The sequence below is a fragment of the Schistocerca serialis genome, chromosome 1 (assembly GCF_023864345.2).
Source record: "Schistocerca serialis cubense isolate TAMUIC-IGC-003099 chromosome 1, iqSchSeri2.2, whole genome shotgun sequence".
In the NCBI taxonomy this organism is placed as follows: Eukaryota; Metazoa; Arthropoda; class Insecta; order Orthoptera; family Acrididae; genus Schistocerca; species Schistocerca serialis.
The window spans coordinates 213,972,515-213,993,887 of NC_064638.1; the positions used below are offsets into that span (position 1 = coordinate 213,972,515).

The 21,373-nt window shown below is 41.4% G+C and overlaps 1 protein-coding gene across 1 annotated transcript in view; it reads right to left on the reverse strand.

Moving 5' to 3' along the window:
• Nucleotides 1-5,090: 5,090 nt before the first annotated feature.
• Nucleotides 5,091-21,373, reverse strand: part of LOC126460267 (uncharacterized) — a 79,805-nt gene continuing 63,522 nt past the window's right edge. The window contains exons 4-5 of the mRNA XM_050095911.1: nucleotides 8,263-8,333; nucleotides 5,091-5,144 (exon numbers count right to left, since the gene is read on the reverse strand). The gene's annotated coding sequence lies outside the window, so the exon portion shown is untranslated. The remainder of the gene's footprint in view (nucleotides 5,145-8,262; nucleotides 8,334-21,373) is intronic.

A 21,373-nucleotide genomic window follows, 5' to 3' on the forward strand; every position in this document is an offset into this window, starting at 1 on the left:
TAGATGGCTGTTACGTGATTTTATTTCAGAGGTTATAAAATCAAGTCGAATGTACGCATTGGGAACTCAAGGCACCTGATTCATGGTAATTCGATCAAACTAGGAAATAAAAGTATTGAACGTTCTGTAATCCATTTCAGGTAGTAAGGGAGTCTGAATTTTCAGCGCGTGATGTACCTGCGCAGCAAAAATCGATAACCGACTTGCACGTGAAGCTCGATGTTCTGGTATATTGATGCTAAGTGGGTTTGCAAAGGGAATGCGAACGATTCCCAGATCAGCTTACAGTTTTTAACTGTCACAAGTAGATTTTCACACCTCTGCTTAAAGTGAAGTATATACGATGGTACCGTGGTACAAGATTCACATTAAATATTATTTTATCGCTACTGACTAGAGGTGACGCTATATCACAACAGAGTGGGAATTGGTGGCATTTAGAAACTATGTCCCCATAACCTTTCCTGCATTGACAACTTTGTTCCAGTTAATGAACCAAACGCCTTGTAAAGTCACAGGGCACTTGTTCCAACTTGTATATGAGCTTCAGATGTTGAATGTATTGCTTTTAAAGTGGGGTTTGAACTCGTATCTCACATTTTTCGCGATTTGAAACATTCATGTCAATAGTTCCGTCAGTTAACTGCTTGCTAAAGACTCAAAACGCTTGAAAGTCTTCGCGTAAGTCACTTCTCTGAATTCAAATCCAGGTCTAGACAAAAACTTTCATCATGTCTTTTCTAGCTCTAGCACGAGTTCACCTAACAGCTGATGGAAAATATTTCTGATTTTTATAGCCTGTTTATTCGTTGTCATCAATAACGGTTTTTGATCATTTCGACTCCCACTGAGACACAGAACCTTCCGTCACGTCATACTGTTCAATGACGCGGTGTTAATGACAATATGTGTGGGTTTACATTCTGTCAGCACTTTTCGTCTCGTTATTTCTAGTCAAAGCTTGTGCACACCTTACTGCTGGTGAAAGTAACGTATATTTAACTTTCATCCATGACTAGAAATCAATGGCGGTAGCTCCCGGATTCGAATGCTGGAATGCAAAAACTATTTCGTCTTGTCATTTCTGGGTCCAGCATCTCGCTTCTGGTGACATAATTAGACAGTTGACACTGCAATGTATTTAGTTAAGAATTCGGTTAGATGCTCGGTTCGAATCCCCGTCCAACACAAAACTTTACGTTACATCATTTCAAGATAATGGTGTTTAAAAATTAGGTATATGACGTCTCTTTATTCCCAGTCAGGAGTAATGATCAGTGGTGTGTTGGAGTCTCGATTAGGCACGATACCATTGCTGTTTTTGCTTTGCTTCGAGATGGTCGGTTTAAAACCATATCTATAACAAGGCAGTTATTCACGCCATTTACAGTTCAGCCATATGAACCACTAGCTGCTCATGAATAGTTTAAACTTTTTATGTCATTCTGTATTATGCAACTAGGGCGATAGGTGACTTTCGATCTGCACATTGATTCGCGTGTCATCATGAATAAAGAGATATTCCTTGCGACACGTTGTTGATTTGAGATTTCCATAGAGCGCTTGAGGCAGGGGTGCCTTGCAGCGGTTCGCGCGGCTCCCTCTGACGTTGTAGTCCTCTCCCGGGAATGGATGTGTCTGTTGTCGTTTGTGCAATTTAGTTTAAGTTAGATTAAGTAGTGTGTAAGCCTAAGGGCCGATGACCTCAGCAGTTCAGTCCCATAGGATCTTATCGCAGAGCTTTTGACACTATTAATCACGTGGTTTCTATTTGATGATGTCATTAACCGCTTTATAAAAGCCACTCACCAAGCGAACGACGGTTAACACGTGGTTTTAAAGAACAAGGAGACTGCGAATAATAGCATAATTTTTGGAGTTCAGGTATCCTTGAAAAATCTATTACTCGGGGGAAAATCTTGTTTTGAGTAAATAATAGTATTACGGAACGATGTTTGTGGTAGAGCTAAGGGCGTTAGTTGTCTCAGACACTGAAGAGATTTCTAACATTTTACAAATGTCCCTTATTGAAATAAATTTGGACATACAAGCGTTAAGTGCTGGCTCATCTCGAAGATAGTTTTCTCAGATATTTGTATCTAGAGTTACTGCCATTCAGGGTAATGTTCTCTAGCGGTTGTTTGTGGTAACCATTTTGTGTAGTCAAGTGACTGTGCTGAAGAGAGGTTAGAGGACCTGGAAGAAAGTTTCGTTATGTGTAATGCATTGCTATCGAGCGGCACGCATTTCATGTCGTACGGATACTTTTGAGTATAACAATACATCTGTAGCACAGTATTGTGTGGAAATGATCTGTGGCCCGTGGGGAAAACGTACTGTTTGGTATTCTGTTATAGGAAGATGTTGGAAATTTGGGGGGGTGTTAAGGAACGAGTAAGTCCTCCACATAATCGGTGAAGGAATGATTACCTGGGAAACACTCAACCTATTTGTTCTTATAGGTCCCAATGATACGTGTTAGAACTTCAGAGAATGACTTCCATGGTGGTGGAAGAGCTCTAGAGGGTAAGACCTGTAGGAGAAGACAGAGACTGAAAGGAAAAATTTGAGGACGTTAGGTACCAGGGCTATTCTGAATGGAATTAGTTTTTGCACAAGGAGGAAGTCATAGCATCAATACATTCATGGGACTGAAAAAGGGAAAAAGAGACAAACCTTTAATAGAAACAGATACAGATGTACGATAGATTACTAATGTTCTACTACCTATAGGAGTAACGTTGTAGAAAGAATAGCTCACACCTTTAAAATATACTCACCGGCGCATTATGGCAGTACCTAAGGAGAACCTACCCCATACAACACTGCAGTTTAAATACGAGGAACGTTCCGAAGAAATCTTTGTCATCGTTTTTGAAAGTGAAGGTGGTACATCGGGTGACGCAAATAAACACCATGCAAATCCACACTAGTTTCTGATTCAACGACGGAAGGCAAGCGTCAGCAAGGGAGGAATGACTCATGCGCGGAGCACCACGCAACGAAAAGAGCAGCAGCGAACTGACGTGCCCGAGGTTATACGAGGAGCCATCAGTGCCATTCGACGAAAGAGACCAGGGCTCTTGAGTGAAGGTGTTGTGGTACTGGACGACAACACAAAAACATGCACGGCAAGGCACACATATGATCATATCTGTCGCTTCTGAAGGGGGAGACTGGATCACCCGACCTACGGCCCCGATCATGCCCATTGGACTTTAACCTGTCCCTGCACTGACAGCCACACAATCGGGATGTCATTTCCGGGCCGACTCTGAGATGGAGCAGGCTGTACGACCATTCCTTGTATCGCAAGGTACCGAATTTTCGAGAATGGTTTCTTCAAATTCACTGCATGTTATGGCAAATGTCTGAATGTCGGTGGCGACTATGTCGAAAATAGTGCACGATGAAACTTCCTGGCAGATTAAAACTGCTTACCGGACGGAGACTCGAACTCGGGACCTTTGCCTTTCAGGGGAAAGTGCTGTACCATCTGAGCTACCCAAGCACGACTCAGGAACCCCCCCCCCCCCCCCCCATCACAACTTCAATTCTGCCAGTACCTCGTCTCCTACCCTCCAGACTTCACAGAAGCTCTTCTGCGAACCTTGCAGAACTACCAAAATTCTCATTTGGGAAACATCCTCCAGGCAGTGACTAAGCCATGTCTCCGCAATATCCTTTCTTCCATGAGTGCTAGTTCTGCAAGGTTTGCAGTAGAGCTTCTGTGAAATTTGGAAGATAGGAGACGAGGTAATAGCAGAACTGAAACTGTGAGGGCGGCTCCAGAGTCGTGCTTCTGTAGCTCAGATGGTAGAGCACTTGCTGGCCAAACGCAGATGTCCCGAGTTCGAGTCTCGGTCCGGTATACAGTTTTAATCTGGCAGGAAGTTTCATATCAGCGCTCACTCCGCTGCAGAGTGATAATGTCATGGAGCAAGGTGTACAGTTCATGATAACACGGTGTATTTATTTTCGGCTATAAAGTACCTTCTTAATATCCCTCGTATTGTGTTAAAATGTTTCAAAGCGAAGGTAAATAGCCACTATAAATTTAGAGAAGTTTGTGGGCCCTAACCCCAATTGACAACAGCAGAGAAAGACGTCTTCCCAAAACAACAGAACTTCGAGGAGAAAACATCAGTTCTTATCTGCAATGCACGGTTGTGTTGTTAGTGGCTTCTTATTCCTTCTCAAAACACGCTCATGGAATATACGCTTACCTTTCTGATAGATTCTACCAGTCTTTCATTACCCACTTCTCAAACAGCAGGGGACATTTACAACCCCTGGGTCCAATCAAATTCGAAGAATTACTTTCTCGGACGTCGTCGTTTTGTCTTCCCTTTCTCTTTTTCCGTTAATGGGGTGTTTCCGCTTTCACAGAGAATATTCATTTTGATTGTTGTGATGAACTCCCTTGAAGTTAATGCACTCTTTTGAAGTGGTTATCTTACAAAAAAAATAACTTATAGGCTTCCTGTCTCGTTTGATGTTGCCAAACTTCCACTAAATTTCAGTTACACAATTTACCCGAGATAACTCTTTCAGTGTCAACAAACGGAGACGGTTTCCTGGTCTGGCGCTGCAGAACATTAACTGTTGCCCAAGGTTTTACCATATTTAATAGAGTATTATCAGAGTAATAGTACACTGAGCAGAATCATGCTACTGCATGAACGGCGTTGCACAATACATTCCAAAACCGTATATGGTAAATGGTGTGAAGTGATAATTCTATTAGAAGCAAATGTTGGGTACTTTGTCGTAGAGAATCTGAAAGAGTTAAAACACCAAATACCATCCTCATTCGCCGGGAAACCTGCAACATTACATGTGCCATACTCTTTTAAAATAATGTCACTCCCCGAAATGATTTGCTAATGGCAGCACTGGATGAATTTGAGTTCATCTATCGTCACTACGATTAATGAATGAATTTGGTGAGTTAAGTATAAATAGCAGTATTACACAACACATTCTATAAATTTATTAAAATCATACAAATTACAATAACATCAATATATCTCGTTTTGAAACAAAAATATAATTTTTTGTATGGGCGTCAGTCTTTATCACAATTGTATGTTGCAGACGTGTCGCACAGCTGTCGACCAGTGCTAGGTTATTCGTAGGAAAACCTGTAAAGAAATACCACATCAAATGAACTTCTTGTGAATGATTTTTTGAGATAATCTGATAGAAATCTTTGCACTCCACTAAAAAAACGAGTTGAGGATCCTGCTTCGATTTCTTACGACTGAATAAGTGTGAATTTGTGCTAAAGAAAAAATAATTGTAGTCATACTCAAACATCTTACAGAAAAACCACTTATTTTTATTAATGGCAGGTGAGGTTGTTAGCGGGAACATAATATCAAACTTCACATAGTTGTCTGTCATCGTCAGGGAAAATAATCTACATGTTAAACATTAACAATAATACTCAGTTAACTAAAATCTTTAAAGCAACGTTGCATTGTATAAAGCTCCAATACGATTTGCTGAAGAAAAAGAGTCGTTTATTTATTACGCTGTAACGTAATTCAGTGTATGTCATAAGCACAAAAAGACATTAGGGTAATTTGTACGTTCATAACTCCCCGCAAACCTCTCAGCGATAATCATTCATTCCGTGTTACACGTGCATGAGCTGTAACAGAAACACTGAACATGAGTTGCACACCCGAATAAGATAAACTCTCCTTTAACACATGGCTCGTATGCAGAGTCAGTTAATAAACTATGAACTAACATTACACACAACTTATACTAGTATATAGTACGATATCCCACAAAGTACACGGTTTGTTCAGAAAATAAAAATATTCTTAACCACTTGATAAAGTTATGAGGGATGTGTGCTGGTATTTCTAGACAATCCAAGGATTCTCGAAATGAATGGCAAGAAAAGGCTGACTTGATATACTTTGTATTTGCACTTATGCACGTACTTATAGCTTCGCAGTTATCCATTGAAACTGTGGATTTCATGAATAAATCATTTTTACGGACGAAGATCACCATGATATCTTAAAAAAAAAAAATAACATTACAGTGAACCCTAGGCACGAAAAATTATCAGAAGGCTGGAAGTTGCATCCTTAACCACTTCCTGCCCTGCTTACTCAGTGTAAGACATTTCTTACCGGCACATTGAATTGTTCGATTTGAACAGACTTACCCCTTACCTACCTACTGAGAAATTAATTTCCCCTGTCACAATTATTGTACCTTACCATTTTTTGGTGAAGCTAGATTTCAACAGTGTCACTTTTCTTACGATTCATAGCTCAGTGTACTAACAAGCCTTTGGAATAAATGCAAGCTAGACAGCATACATATCCAATCCTTCAGGTGGGGAACGGCGTAGTATTGTTGTCTGTGGTGCGATGTATAGTGTCTGAATGTTCGGAAGCGGTATAGGAGACAGGGGAGGATGGAAGCTTTCTTCTGTCAGTGAAGACCAAGGAAACCGATGAGGTTCCTACGCTCCTTTTCTACGCTCGGATGACCATCGTCAGTGTACTCTACCTATTGTGAGCACTGTGTTACGGCCTAGGATTCAGCCAAACACATTAGCGTCCAGCCGCGGATCACAGCCTGGACGTCACCGACTCTCCCACCCGCATCATTAAATTCCGTGTACTAAACCTTTCTTCTGGTTAATAGATCGCAGTCACCGTTGATGAAATTATTTCCAGGAATTGGTACTTAACTGTATTTCCATTTTCAAACTGATCGGAACAAAAACTGCGTTGTAATCGAAATATGTGGCAGGCATCATACATGATTACTTTTAACGTTATGTTTGTGGTCCATATATGATATCCTTTCTTTCTGAATCACTAACTGATAATCTACAGTTGTCCAAGAATTGGTATATTGATAGGTTGTCTGGTACTGTATCAGACTGCCAGAATACCGTTTAGTAATTGTCAGCATCACAGTGAAGCAGATCGTGTGTGATGTCTACAACACGTTTCTATGCCTGAAACGCAGTTTTGTCCCCGGTCAAATTTGAAACTGTGTTACTACAATAAATAAGAAATTTCATCACTTTTGGCTGTTGGAGAGACACATCCCCAAACATTTTCCTATTTCATAATGCTGTGCATTCCCTAGCATTTGTACCACCTTCCTCCATGCCAATAGCCTTCATGTAGGGCGGTGTCAGCAACTTCTACCCAGTTCAGAAGAATTGATTAATCACAATTTTTTAGCAGTGGACCTACTGATCCTGTGTAATGTAAAATGACTGGCCTCACACTTACCAGTATCGCCTGGGAAAAGAAGTCATTTTGTTCAAAAGTATATTTTAAACAAGTTTATTGAATGCGATGATCATAGCTGACACAGGTTAAGAACTGCAAAAATGGGAAACTTTAGTGAACGGTTAAGTCTTTCTTCCATTTCATCGGGAAAACAATTTCATATACGATCTAGAAAAACGAATGGTATATAAAATACATCTAAAATTATTTTAAGAATGATAGCTGACTTGACTGAAAACATGAAAGTGATGTTATTAAGTGCTGTAGGTCTGAAATTATAACGAAACATAATTATTGTGGCACCCCAAGTGCTACCCACAATTGTAGGATTCACGCTAGGAAAAAATTATTTTGGGCTGGCAAAGTTAAGTAGGTGTGCGGACGACAGACTGTATTGGAATGTGAATGGGATGTGAATTTATAACAGAAGTTCCACAATATTCCTTTGCGCGGTAAATGAATGTGAAAGGGCGTCAGCTCTCCAGAATTATATTTAATGGGTGAAATAATGCTTTCCAGTATCTAATTTACATGATGTTGTACGTGTGTTTGAAAGCTCAGTGGGTGTAAAAAATGGCAGAAATTTTATAACGTGGTGAGAGATTCATGTTCGCAGTAGTAAGAAAATCTTCAGAATAAAGCGCATAATTTGAATGTAGTGATGTAAGCTTCAATAAGCCGAATTTCAGGTGTCGTTTGGATAGCTGATGATGAATCTGATTAGCTTCCTAAGTGTGTGAAACTTACGTTCGTTCAGATTTTTGTTTGAATATATTTTAATTTATTGTGAATGTGTAAGTCATGTTATGGAAGAAAGAGACAATTGAAATCAACAAAATGTCTCAAACCAGTCATTAAACATTTTGTTTTATGAGGGAGCTATCAAAATTGTATCACCCTCCACTATCTAATGGAAGGCTGTTTGTGCTGCGAAACTAAATGGGACGTTAAGGAACCTCTGCGGAACGTGCAGAGTGGTACCAACCTGCTGGCAAAGTCTGCACTGCGTCGATACACGACTGCGCCACTGCCTCCAACTACTGCTGCCCATCCGCTCTGCAACAAGAAGAACCCACAGCACAATCCGTCAACACGTAGCAAGCTCTGGCGCATTAATGTCAAATGTGTTAAATACAAAATGTGTCTGTAAATGGACAAATAGTTCTGAATGTCACAGATGTCAACAGATTTCTCAGTAAGTCCGAGAAAAAATTTAAACGAAATACTGACACTTGTTTTAACCGCTATTGCTGACCTGAGATATCAATTATGTGTAATATAAAAATTACTTTCAACAAGTAGGTGCTCACTGTGTATAGTTGGTGAGATAGAGACACGCCCTCCAGCTGGTGAAACGGAGAGAGGCATTTATAATGTATAAATCTCAAACAGAAGGTAAAATGTAGTTATTGTTAATGGAAAATATGTTTTACACGACCTTAACGGTTATTTTACGTATTCACTCTTTTGAGTAGTTTTATACTGTTCTTAATTCTTTGCTTCTATGGTTTCATCTTTCTGGTACTACTGTATCACGGGATGGAGGAGTCGTCGTTTTGCGTGTATGTTCCTACGGTCGTAGTTAGTTTTCGATCCAGATACCTTACTCTATAAGTAGCTGCTGTATTAACCGTGGCCTCAATCTTGTGTCTTTGGGGGCCACAAAAATGTAATGTTTTTGAAACCCGGAAGATTGCTAGTAAAAACAACTTTTACTAAATATTTCTTTTAAAACACGCACTTCGATTCTAACAAGTGCTTACAATATCTTGAAAAGTCTCTTCAGCTCGAGATTGAAAAAGGAAGCTCTGTCTTCATATCTCTGGACGTCATGCCGATTCTCACGCCGTTCTGGAGTTCCATGGTCCGGATTGTATTTTCGATGGACGACGTCAGTGGCACGGAGTAATTGGCCATTCAGCAATTCCCGACATATAGCTGACAGAGGCCATCTCTTTCACATTCACTGCGACCACATTCGGCTAATGGCACATACACCATCCGAAAATGTCGTCGAGTCGAAATGGTTCTTACATAACCACAGACGCCGGAACGGGAACGAAGATGCGGAACGAAATACCAGAGAAGGCGGTGGGGGAAAGGTGGCCAATGGCGCGCGTAATAGGACCGCGCCTCTCCAGGCTCGCCCCCTGCAATAAGTCCATATAAACGATGCTGCTGTTAGCCTCCGCCGCTCAGATCGGCCCCGTCTACGACGTGATTAGTGCTACGCTGTCAGATCCGTATCAAGTGTTTCTTCGAACTCTGTGTAGAGCACTAACTCTACTGTTCTCATGTCGCCTCTCGCTAGCGACATTTGCTGTAGTCAAGTATTGTCAATTTGCTTTCTGGAAATAAAACTACTAATGTTATTTGTATGAGTTGTTGTACAGCATTCCGAGAACGCTGCATCCCATAGGTACCCTATTAGCGACGAGCGGACAATACCCCAGAACGGGTGACGAGTCTTAACACTAAACTACGAGCCTCCCGGCCACGGACATCTGTTTTTTGTGTGTATTGTACCGGCGCCTTGACTCACTCTTGTCTATACTTTGCAGGGGCGCTCGCTTTGCTTTACCAGTTTCTTGTCGTTTTTACACTACTGGCCATTAAAATTGCTACACCACGAAGGTGACAACGTGCTGACATGAGGAAAGTTTCCAACTGATTTCTCATACACAAACAGCAGTTGACCAGCGTGGCCTGGTGAAACGTTTTTGTGATGTCTCGTGTAAGAGCAGAAATGCATACCATCACGTTTCCGACTTTGATAAAGGTCGGATTGTAGCCTATCGCGATTGCGGTTTATCGTATCGCGAAATTGCTGCTCGCGTTGGTCAAGTTCCAGTGACTGTTAGCAGAATATGCGATAGGTGGGTTGACGAGGGTAATACGGAACGCCGTGCTGGATCCCAACGGCCTCGTATCGCTAGCAGTCGAGATGACAGGCATCTTCTCCTCATGGCTGTAACGGATCGTGCAGCCACGTCTCGATCCCTGAGTCAAGAAGTGGGGACGTTTGCAAGACAACCACCATCTGCACGAACAGTTCAAAAAAATGGTTCAAATGGCTCTAAGCACCATGGGACTTAACATCTGAGGTCATCAGTCCCCTAGACTTAGAACTGCTTAAACCTAATTAACCTAAGTACATCACACACATCCATGCCCGAGGCAGAATACGAACCTGCGGCCGTAGCATCTTCGCGGTTCTGGACTGAAGTGACTAGAAACGCTCGGCCACAGCGGCCGAATACGAACAGTTCGACGACGTTTGCAGCATAATGGACTATTAGCTCGGACACCATGAATGCGGTTACCATTGACGCTGAATCACAGACAGGAGCGCCTGTGACGGTGTACTCAACGACGAACGTGGGTGCACGAATGGCAAAACGTCATTTTTTTGAGATGAACCCAGGTTCTCTCACATCCGTGTTTGGCGACATCTCGGTGAACGCACATTGGAAGCGTGTATTCGTGATCGCCATACTAGCGTATCATCCCGCGTGATGGTATGAGGTGCCATTGGTTACACGTCTCGGTCACCTCTTGTTCGTATTGACGGCACTTTGAACAGTGGACGTTACATTTCATATGTGTTACGCCCGTGGCTCTACCCTTCATTCGATCCCTGCCAAACCCTACATTGCAGCAGGATAATGCACGACCGCATGTTGCAGGTCCTGTACGGGCATTTCTGGATACAGAATATGTTCGACTGCTGCCCTGGCAGCACATTCTCCAGATCTCTCAACAATTGAAAACGTTTGTTCAATGGTGGCCGAGCAACTGGCTCGTCACAATACGCCAGTCACTACTCATGATGAATTGTGGTATCGTGTTGAAGCTGCATGGGCACGCCATTCAAGCTCTGTTAATGCCCAGGCGTATCAAGGCCGTTAATACGGCCAGAGGTGGGTGTTCTGGGTATTGATTTGTTAGGAAAATGTAATCACATGTTAGTTCTAGTATAATGTATTTGTCCAATGAATTCCCGTTGATCATTTGCATTTCTTCTTGGTGTAGCAATTTTAATGAGCAGTAGTGTACTAATCAGTTTTTCTAGGTGGGCGTTGCAGAACATTTCATAGATTTTGCCGTTTCCCTTGTATATTTTTTTGCCAGTTGTGTCTTCCAATGTGACCATCCCACCTGTTCCGCCCCTTGTTAGGCGCCGCCGTCGCAAGCGTTAGAATCCACACATCTAATTCAGTTGCTTCAGTTTCAGACAAACCAGATATCTACTCCTCTCGCCACAGTGCAGCAGCGACTAGCCAACGCTGAGCGCCCCGCGGAACAAGCGCCGCCTACTTCAGCTGCTATAGCACCTTTTCGAATGTTTAGTCAACACGAAGAAGAATGGCACGAGTGGTTGGTCCAGTCTGAAGCACCCATTGTCGCCCACGAAGTTCTAGGTATTGTGAAACTTCCCTATCTATTGTCAGGTTGAGTCTCTTAGTTATGATCGCGGTATTCCGCACTGGCGGCGTACGCTCGCCACGCCATGTAAACAGCCTTCCACGCCGTGTGTGCTGTACGCTAAACATTTAGCTACACGAGCGAACAAAATTAAGTCTTACCCTCGCTGTTACACACCGCACGAACACAAAAACTGCCCCTCCCGACAAGCTCAGTGTTACGATTGTGGTAGGAAAGTACATGCGTAATCCGTGTGTTTGCAACGGAACAAGCATCAGAATTCAGCCCACTCACAAAACTTTCGTCACAAGGCCCAATTCATTTATGCAGTATATTCAAAGTCTGCAGCTAGCAAGCACGCAATTTCGTCAGTTATACGACTGTCAGACAACCTTATCCCTCATTCACTTATTTGTGGGAAACGTGTGAAATTTCAGTTGAACATGGGTGCCGCTGTTACACTGCAAAATAGTCACGGATACGACCTGTTTAGCTGTCCACGCCTGTCTAAAACTAGCACGCACCTGGCGGCTTATGATGGACAAGACATTCCCATTCTCGAAACATGTATTTTACCTAGCATGCATCGCTCGCTATGTGCACAGTGACATTTACAGTGCTACATTCAAGTGACTGTGAGAACATATTTGAGCAGCGATGGAACAAAACCCGATATATCCACTTTTCCTGTATTCATGCGTTTGAGCTGTAGGGGGCAGATACGGGAGTAATAATACAGGGTGTTACAAAAAGGTACGGCCAAACTTTCAGGAAACATTCCTTACTCACAAAGGAAAAAAAATGTTATGTGGACATGTGTCCAGAAACGCTTACTTTCCAGCACAGGTAGAGTATCCTGTATGAAATCATGATAACGTGCTACATTGAACGTAGGTAGAAGAACATGGGGCCCAATCAAGACATCACCAACAATGCCTGCCAAGCGTTCACAGAAAATCTGTGTTGATGACGTGATTGCACAATTGTGTGCGGATTCTCGTCAGCCCACACATGTTGATTGTGAAAATTTACGATTTGATCACGTTGGAATGAAGCCTCATCCGTAAAGAGAACATTTGCACTGAAATGAGGATTCACACATTGTTGGATGAACCATTCGCAGAAGTGTACCCGTGGAGGCCAGTTAGTTGCTGATAGTGCCTGCACACGCTGTACATGGTACGGAAACAACTGGTTCTCCCGTAGCACTCTCCATACAGTGACGTGGCCAACGTTACCTTGTACAGCAGCAACTTTTCTGACGATGACATTAGGGTTATCGTCAACTGCACGAAGAACTGCCTCGTCCATTGCTGGTGTTCTCGTCGTTCTAGGTCTTCCCCAGTCGCGAGTCATAGGCTGGAATGTTCCGTGCTCCCTAAGACGCCGATCAATTGCTTCGAACGTCTTCCTGTCGGGACACCTTCGTTATGGAAATCTGTCTCGATACAAACGTACCGCACCACGGTTATTGCCCCGTGGTAATCCATACATCAAATGGGCATCTGCCAACTCCGCATTTGTAAACATTGCACTGAATGCAAAACCACGTTCATGATGAACACTAACCTGTTGATGCTACGTACTAATGTGCTTGATGCTAGAAGTGTAGAGCAATGAGTCGCATGTCAACACAAGCACCGAAGTCAACATTACCTTCCTTCAATTGGGCCAACTGGCGGTGAATCGAGGAAGTACACTACATACTGACGAAACTAAAATGAGCTCTAACATGGAAATTAAGCGTTTCCGGACACATGTCTACATAACATCTTTTCTTTATTTGTGTGTGAGGAATATTTTCTGAAGGTTTGGCCGTACCTTTTTGTAACTGTGTTGTCACCGCCAGACACCACACTTGCTAGGTGGTAGCCTTTAAATCGGCCGCGGTCCGTTAGTATACGTCGGACCCGCGTGTCGCCACTGTCAGTGATTGCAGACCGAGCGCCGCCACACGGCAGGTCTAGAGAGACCTTCTAGCACTCGCCCCAGTTGTACAGCCGACTTTGCTAGCGATGGTTCACTGACAAATTACGCTCTCATTTGCCGAGACGATAGTTAGCATAGCCTTCAGCTACGTCATTTGCTACGACCTAGCAAGGCGCCATTATCATCTTGTGATGCATGTACCGTCAGACCGATGTTCACCAATTCTGGATTAAAGTTAAGTATTCCAACAGCTACGTACTTTATTTGCTAGACTCAAATCCTTTAACTGTTCCAGACCTCACGCCAGCCTGCGTGAGCTTAAACGCGTGCCTTTCGGCTTCACCTCCTAGTGGCTTGGCTGTCTTGCCAAGTCACAACAGTAACACCCTGTATATGCTGCCACAAAATAATTTTCAGCACAACGCGACATCAAGTGTTTTATGGTGTTTTTCTTCTTTTTATAGCTTGTGGAGCCATTTAGAGATCATTATTTGTTACTTCCTGTATTAACAGCAAATGCGGATTTATCGGTTTTTGTTCAGGCGCTCCTTATTTGGACTTGACTCTGACTTGTTTGGCTTAAACACTCAGGACAATATGTTGTCACTGTCTGCATTCAATGCAATAGACAGTGTAGCGAGCTTGCTCAAAGAATTCCCGGAACTTTTTTCTGAAAGTTTAGGCAAACCTCAAAATGTGGTTGCTGAAAGACAATGCTTAGCCAAAATTTTGATGGACCAGAACTGTTCCCATTGCATTACGGGACAAAGTCGCTGCTGAACTTAAAGAATTGCAAGGTAGCAGAGGTACTGCGCCCATATCAGCCATTGAATGGCAAGTCCACTTGTGTTGCTCATGAAACCTTCAGGTCGCATTCGCCTCTATGTTGACTTTAAGGGTACAGTCAACCCACAATCAGTCATTGATACTTATCCACTGCCAAGCCCAGAAGGCGTTATGAGCAAATTAGGCACAGCACGCTACTTTTCTAAAACTGATTTGTGCGACGCTTATCTTCAAATACTGCTCGATAAAGAATCTCAAAAAGTGTGCGTAGTGAATACTCACTTGGATTTGGGTTTATGTAAATACATTGCGTTTTCCATCCATTTCCCAGTGGCAGTTGGAACAGTCAACTGCACAAGTGCCAAACTGTTCAAATCATATAGACGATATTGGAGTAGCACGTCGTACACGTGAAGAATACACTGAAAATTTATGTGCTTTTTTATGTGTTATCTGATGCAGGACCAAAGTGTAGACTGGACAAATGTGATTTTTTAAAGTCTTAGTTGCAGTATCTCGGTCATGTCGTAAACAGTCAAAGTGTACATCCTCTGCAGTCGCATTTGTAAGCCATGCGAGACTTGCCAGTTCCTCGCAGTGTCACAGAACTGCCGTCAGTCTTAGGGAAAATTAAGTATTATATTCGGTTCATTCCGAATGCTGCACAAATCGTGGATCCATTGCATCGCTTGCGTCGCAAGAATATCCCCTTTGTTTGGACAGACGAACTCAAAAGTAGCTTTCAAAAACTTAAAGATGCATTGCTTCGTAATCGATGCTTATTTCACATTTTGATCTTGACAAACCGGTTGTATTGCAAGTTGTCGCTTCCTCTTACGGAATCGGGCCCACACGGCAATGCCACTCGTGAAGTTCTCGAATCTTTAAAATGGGAGTTGTTTCCTCATCCCCCGTACAGTCCCGACCTGGCACCGAGCAACTTCCACTTATTCCCAGCAATGAAGAAGTGGTTGGCTATGCAGCGTTTTGATGACGACGCACTGCTTCAAGAAGAGGTAACCACATAGTTGAAGGCGCAGGCGGCCGAATTTTACGACGAAGGAATTTCCAGGCTCGTCCATCGCTACGATAAGTGCCTTAATTTAAATGGCAACAATGTTGAAAAGTAGTATTTAAGTGTGGCTTTCATCTGTATATAATAAAAAAAATTCCATACTTTATTTATTTTTAATTCCAAAACGTAATGTACTTTGTGGTGTAAGTAGGCTGTTTATATTTTCTTATTGGCAACGTTACGTAGCGCTCTGTACGAAAATCACTGGCTGTGCTGTGTGCAGTCTGTGGCTAGTTTGCATTGTTGTCTGCCATTGTAGTGTTGGGCAGCGGCAGCTGGATGTGAACAGCGCGTAGCGTTGCGCAGTTGGAGGTGAGCCGCCAGCAGTGGTGGATGTGGAGAGAGAAATGGCGGAGTTTTGATATTTGTAAGAATGGATGTTATGAACTCCTATATATATTATGACTTTTGATGACTATTAAGGTAAATACATCGTTTGTTCTCTATCAAAATCTTTCATTTGTGAACTATGCCTATCAGTAGTTAGTGCCTTCCGTAGTTTGAATCTTTTATTTAGCTGGCAGTAGTGGCGCTTGCTGTATTGCAGTAGTTTGAGTAACCAAGATTTTTGTGAGATAAGCGATTTGTGAAACGCATAGGTTAATGTTAGTCAGGGCCATTTTTTTTTGTAGCGATTTTTGAAAGTCAGATTGCGTTGCGCTAAAAATATTGTGTCAGTTTAAGCACAGTCGTATATAAATTTTTAAAAAGGGGACGTTTCATAGGATAGCCCTCGTAAAACTGCTAATGTTATTTGTATGAGTTGTAGTATAGCATTCCGAGAATGCTGCATCCGTTAGGCACCCTATTAGCGACGAGTATGCAAAAAACCACAGAAATGAACTGCGTAGCTAAGAGCAAAAAAGCCTTTTAAAAGACACGACCATCAGGCATTGCTTTGGGTAAAGCAATATGATACGCCTCACTACGTACTTACAGCACCATCCTTGATAATATTTTGCTTATATGTATTGAAACACGTATGTAACGCAGCAGCGATGGCGAGGCATTGTAGCATCTGTGACCAGAGAGTATGCGCTTGACCGCGCGAGTGTTGCGAGCGGTTCTCAGTCAGTAGTAGTCTTTGCGAGTTAGTTGTCGCTATGCAGAGTAGCAGTCAGTCAGTCGTTGCGAGTCTGTCAGTCTGTCGTTGCGAGTCTGTCAGTTCAGTCGTTGCGAGTCTGTAGCTCTGTCTAGTTGAGAGCAGTACTCAGTCTGTAGTCGTCATGCAGAGCGGTCGGTCAGTAGTAGCAGCCCAGTGCGGTTGTGTGATGTAGGCGGTCGGCAACAATGGTCAAGATGAGGAATAAGGTATACTGTTAATTAATATAATCATTAGATAATGAAAAATTTTATTTATTGTAATTATTCTCCAACAAGTCTCCCAATAATAATTTTTTTATTTCAAAAGCATTTTCTCAAAAATTTAATTTTTTATTGAACTCAAGATTTCGTTGCACTTCCCATTTCATTCCACTTCTTTTGAAGAAAAATTCCATTAAAATCACAAAAAAAGAGAATATTATTATTTGCAATGCAGTTCCTTCAAGCGGCGCGCAACAACAAGAGCAGATATGTGACATCTATTTATTCTGAGGTAAGACTTTAATTCTGATTGTTTTACACAGGGCCAAAGACCAATATTTCGGTTTAATTGAAATTTCTTGTCACTGAATGGACTTTAATTTTGAAGGATTTATATTTGAGTCAGATTGCGAATTTCACGTTTTTGTTGCCATTGTCAGTACATTTCATTGTGGGCAGGTTACGCATAGAGCAATGTCCATTAGCATCCCTAAATAATATTGTCAATTATTATAAATTTTGCGGGGAGGTTACACTTGGCTCCCCATTTCTATTAAGTATTGCTATATTTTCTTTAAAAATTGCGGTGGGGAGGTTACACTTGGCGACACCCAGTCCAGGATCGAATTTCGTTGAGAGTCTTTTGAGCGACAGTCAGATATCTGCTCTTGTTTGCTTAGATATAATTAGGATTTAGCGCAACGCTTTTAATAATATTGTGACTTTCTCTCTACAGGTCAACGGCAATTTGTTGCTTTGTTGTATTTGTGTGTTGCTTTTGCATTGTGTTGATTTGTTTTGTGAAAAATTTTGACTATTGTAAAAATGCCGCGAAAGACTGTGAATAGTGTATCGCGAAGTATTGTGAATGAAATTACCGACTTAAACAACGTGACAATTGTCGGTACGCAATTAAACAGCACAGATATTAGAGTAGTTAATGGCTTGGGTCAAATTTTGGTAATGTTACGTCTAATGAATGAAAAACTGGATAACAATCTCAAACAAAGCAAACTGATTAATGAAAGGTATAAACAATCGAATGAAGAACAAGACAACATTGATAAAAAAATCAAACAACTTAGTGAACGAAATGAACGGATTAGTGAACAGATTAAAGCCATTGCCACGCAAAATTGTGATAATACAAGTCAATTACGTGAGGATACTAAGACTTGTGCTAATAACAGTAATGAAAAAGTTGGCACTGTTGCACAAGAATTCAGTAGCACACGTGTAGGCACAACCGAATCACATAAAGACGAGATTATTGCAGTCACTGAACAATGTTCAGCAAACGAAACACTGATACACGAAAGTAATGCAGTCACTGAAGAATGTCCTAAAAACGAAGTACAGATTCGCGACGAGATTAATTTAGAGTCAGTGGAAGTTTCACACACTCCGAATACGGAAGCTGATGAGAAATTTGCACGACAGATCAACCAAATTGACGAAAGTGTTACAGTAACAGAGTGGAAAACTATTTCAGTCACCAATACGTCACAGAATCCGCCACGTTGCGAATATTTGTCAGACTTACGCAGCGTGTATAATGTGAACAATTTACAGAGACTACGCGAATTAAAATCCGAAATGACACAGACGAACAGATTCACACACAAACCCGAACGTGTTTTCAAATTCAATGACGAGAACGTAGATTACGAGCAAATTTTATCCGCCAGAAAATGTAAAGAACTTAATAATGACAGCGTACAGGCACACGATTTGCACTGTATACGACAATTTATCTTTGTACATTCACCGCTATTATCGGTAATGGAGAAACTAGCTTTGAACCAGATGCGACAATTTATTTTTGTATTTACAACAGCATTGCCTGTAATGAAGAAATTTGAATTAGCACGAATACAACAATTTGCCTTTGAAATTTTACCGCTATTGCCTGTAACACAAAAGCTAAAATTTATTTGCAGTGCGTAAATGACCTCAGGGGATTCATTACGCTTTAATGAATATGTGCCGTAGCGAGCATAGGGCCCCGAGCTGTAGTAGTGCTGTTTCATCTTTAGTTTTCTGCACTGCTGCCTTTTCTTCTACTATCCTTTATATCTATCAAAACTGCTCTTCAACTATTGCTCTACCTAGTATTAAGAATATGTGATGAAAACCGGATATGACAAATTTTTACCGAATGTGACAATTTTAATAGGCACTCCAGAACCACCGTAATTTTTAATAACAGATAAAAATCGTAATCATCAGTATGTGTAAAATTAACAGCAAACGCATTTTTTGCTAACAATAGACGTTTTCCACCACAATAGCATGAAAGTCAACCGCTTAGCATACCTAACCAACAATGCAGTCTACAAGGTCAACCAAACTTTAATGTTTCGCCGCGTGCACGTATGGTCCCAGCTCCAACAAATAATAACGCACGGCAGCAAAAGAAATAACTACGTACAGACAACACTCTATTTCAATTCGTATCGCAATACACCGTATAGGAATGACTATCACGACAGACGTAAAAATGATGAGCACAATTTTCAGCGTACATTTAATAACAGTCGATCTTATGAGCAGCAACAACATCAGCAACAACACATTATCATGAATGATCCAGACAATAGGTGTCATCCATAGCGTAACACGTCAGTATGAAATAACAGAACAGTTCATACAGTGGATATGCCACAACATTCTCCCGTAAATAATAACACGTACGATAGAATTTAACCAGATACAGCACAGATTGCATACTACAGTAACGCAAACATTACTTTTGACAAGCAGAATTTTGCTCACGAGAATGTTATTTGAAGCATGCTTTGTTGAATGCTCCACTATTATCGCACCCAGATCTTACTAGAAATTTTTCCATTGCCACCGACAGTTCTAACACCGCTTTAGGCGTACACATTTTCCAGGAAATAGAAGAAGATGGTTCTACAGTAATTAAAAACATCGCATTTGCAAGCCGCATTTTGTCACCTGCTGAACGAAATTATTCCGTCACAGAACTTGAAACATTATGTGTTGTATGGGCTTTCACGAGATTTAGGCACTTTCTTTACGGCAGACATACCACCGTCTACACAGACCATAGAGCGATACAATTTTTACTTTCAGCTAAATTCACTCACGATAGATTAAGTAGATGGAAACTTTATTTACAGGAATTTAATTTTACAATTGTTCACATTCCCGGCACGCAAAATGTTATAGCAGACGCACTATCGCGTTCTCTCGGCAACAATCAGCAAGACGTAGCAACCAACTTCTGCAAAACAAATTTCAGTGTCATGTACATTCAGCATGTTGCATTTGAAAACTTTATTTCATCGTCATTACAGGACATAGCAAAGGAACAAAATAAAGACAATGTGTGGAAAGAAATTAAACACCTATGGCAAGATAGGAAAAATGTTACGATTAGGAACCATTACACTGTGCGCAATGACATTCTGTTTCGCCGCTCTCATCCTGACAGCAACAATTGGTTATTATGCATTCCTGACGAACTGGTTAACAAACTAATTTGGTACACTCATTTAAGTTACGCACATTACGGAGCACGAAAATGTTTTCTTATACTGAGACAGAACTGTTATTTTACCAACATGGAAAAACGTATACGACGAGTTTTAGCGTCTTGTAAAATTTGCCAGAAAGCTAAATCAGACACCACTTCACATATTCCTCCTTTATATCCCATTATACCTGTGAAATTAAGACACATGGCCGCAGTAGATAATTTTGGTCCGATTCCGAGAACTAACAGAGGTTTTTGCTACATTTTTGTCGCTGTTGAGCTCACTTCAAAATTTGTTACTTTCACTCCGTTACGCAAAGCTACTGCTAAAACTGTTTCGAAAGCATTTGTAAAACATTTTCTATTTCATGTAGGGCATGTAATGAAAGTAATTTCTGATAATGGATCTCAATTTCGTAGTAGTGTATGGACACGCATGTTACGAGCTAGAAACATTTCTCCGATCTATATATCCAAGTACCACGCTTCTTCGAACCCTTGTGAAAGATTAATGAAGGAAATTGGTAAGCTGTGCAGAATATACTGCCACAAAAGACATATTGATTGGTATACACACATACTCTCATTCCAAGATGTAATTAATTCCATTCCAAATGAATCCACTATGCTATCTCCGACTGTTATACTGAAAAACGTTGAACCACCGAACAAAATTAAAGAATTAATAGAATTCCCCAAAAATCGTCGCCTACGACACCACGAAATAATTGACATTGCGCTGAACAACATCAAACGTGCCGCAGAGCGCCGGAGAAGACAGCAAAAACAGGTTTGTACACGCCGCGACTTTCACGTTGGACAGAAGATATTAGTACGTACACACTATTTATCCAGCAAATTAAAAGGTAAGTGCAGTAAATTTGAACTTCTATACGCAGGTCCGTATCGGATTCGCAGCATCCCTCACCCCAATGTTGTACACGTCGAAACTTTGAGAACCAGAAAATCGAAAGGCAATCACCATATCTCAAACATTAAACCGTTTATTGAGTGAAACCACTGTATGATTCAACACACTACGATGCTATTTACTAATGCAATTAATTCACCTGA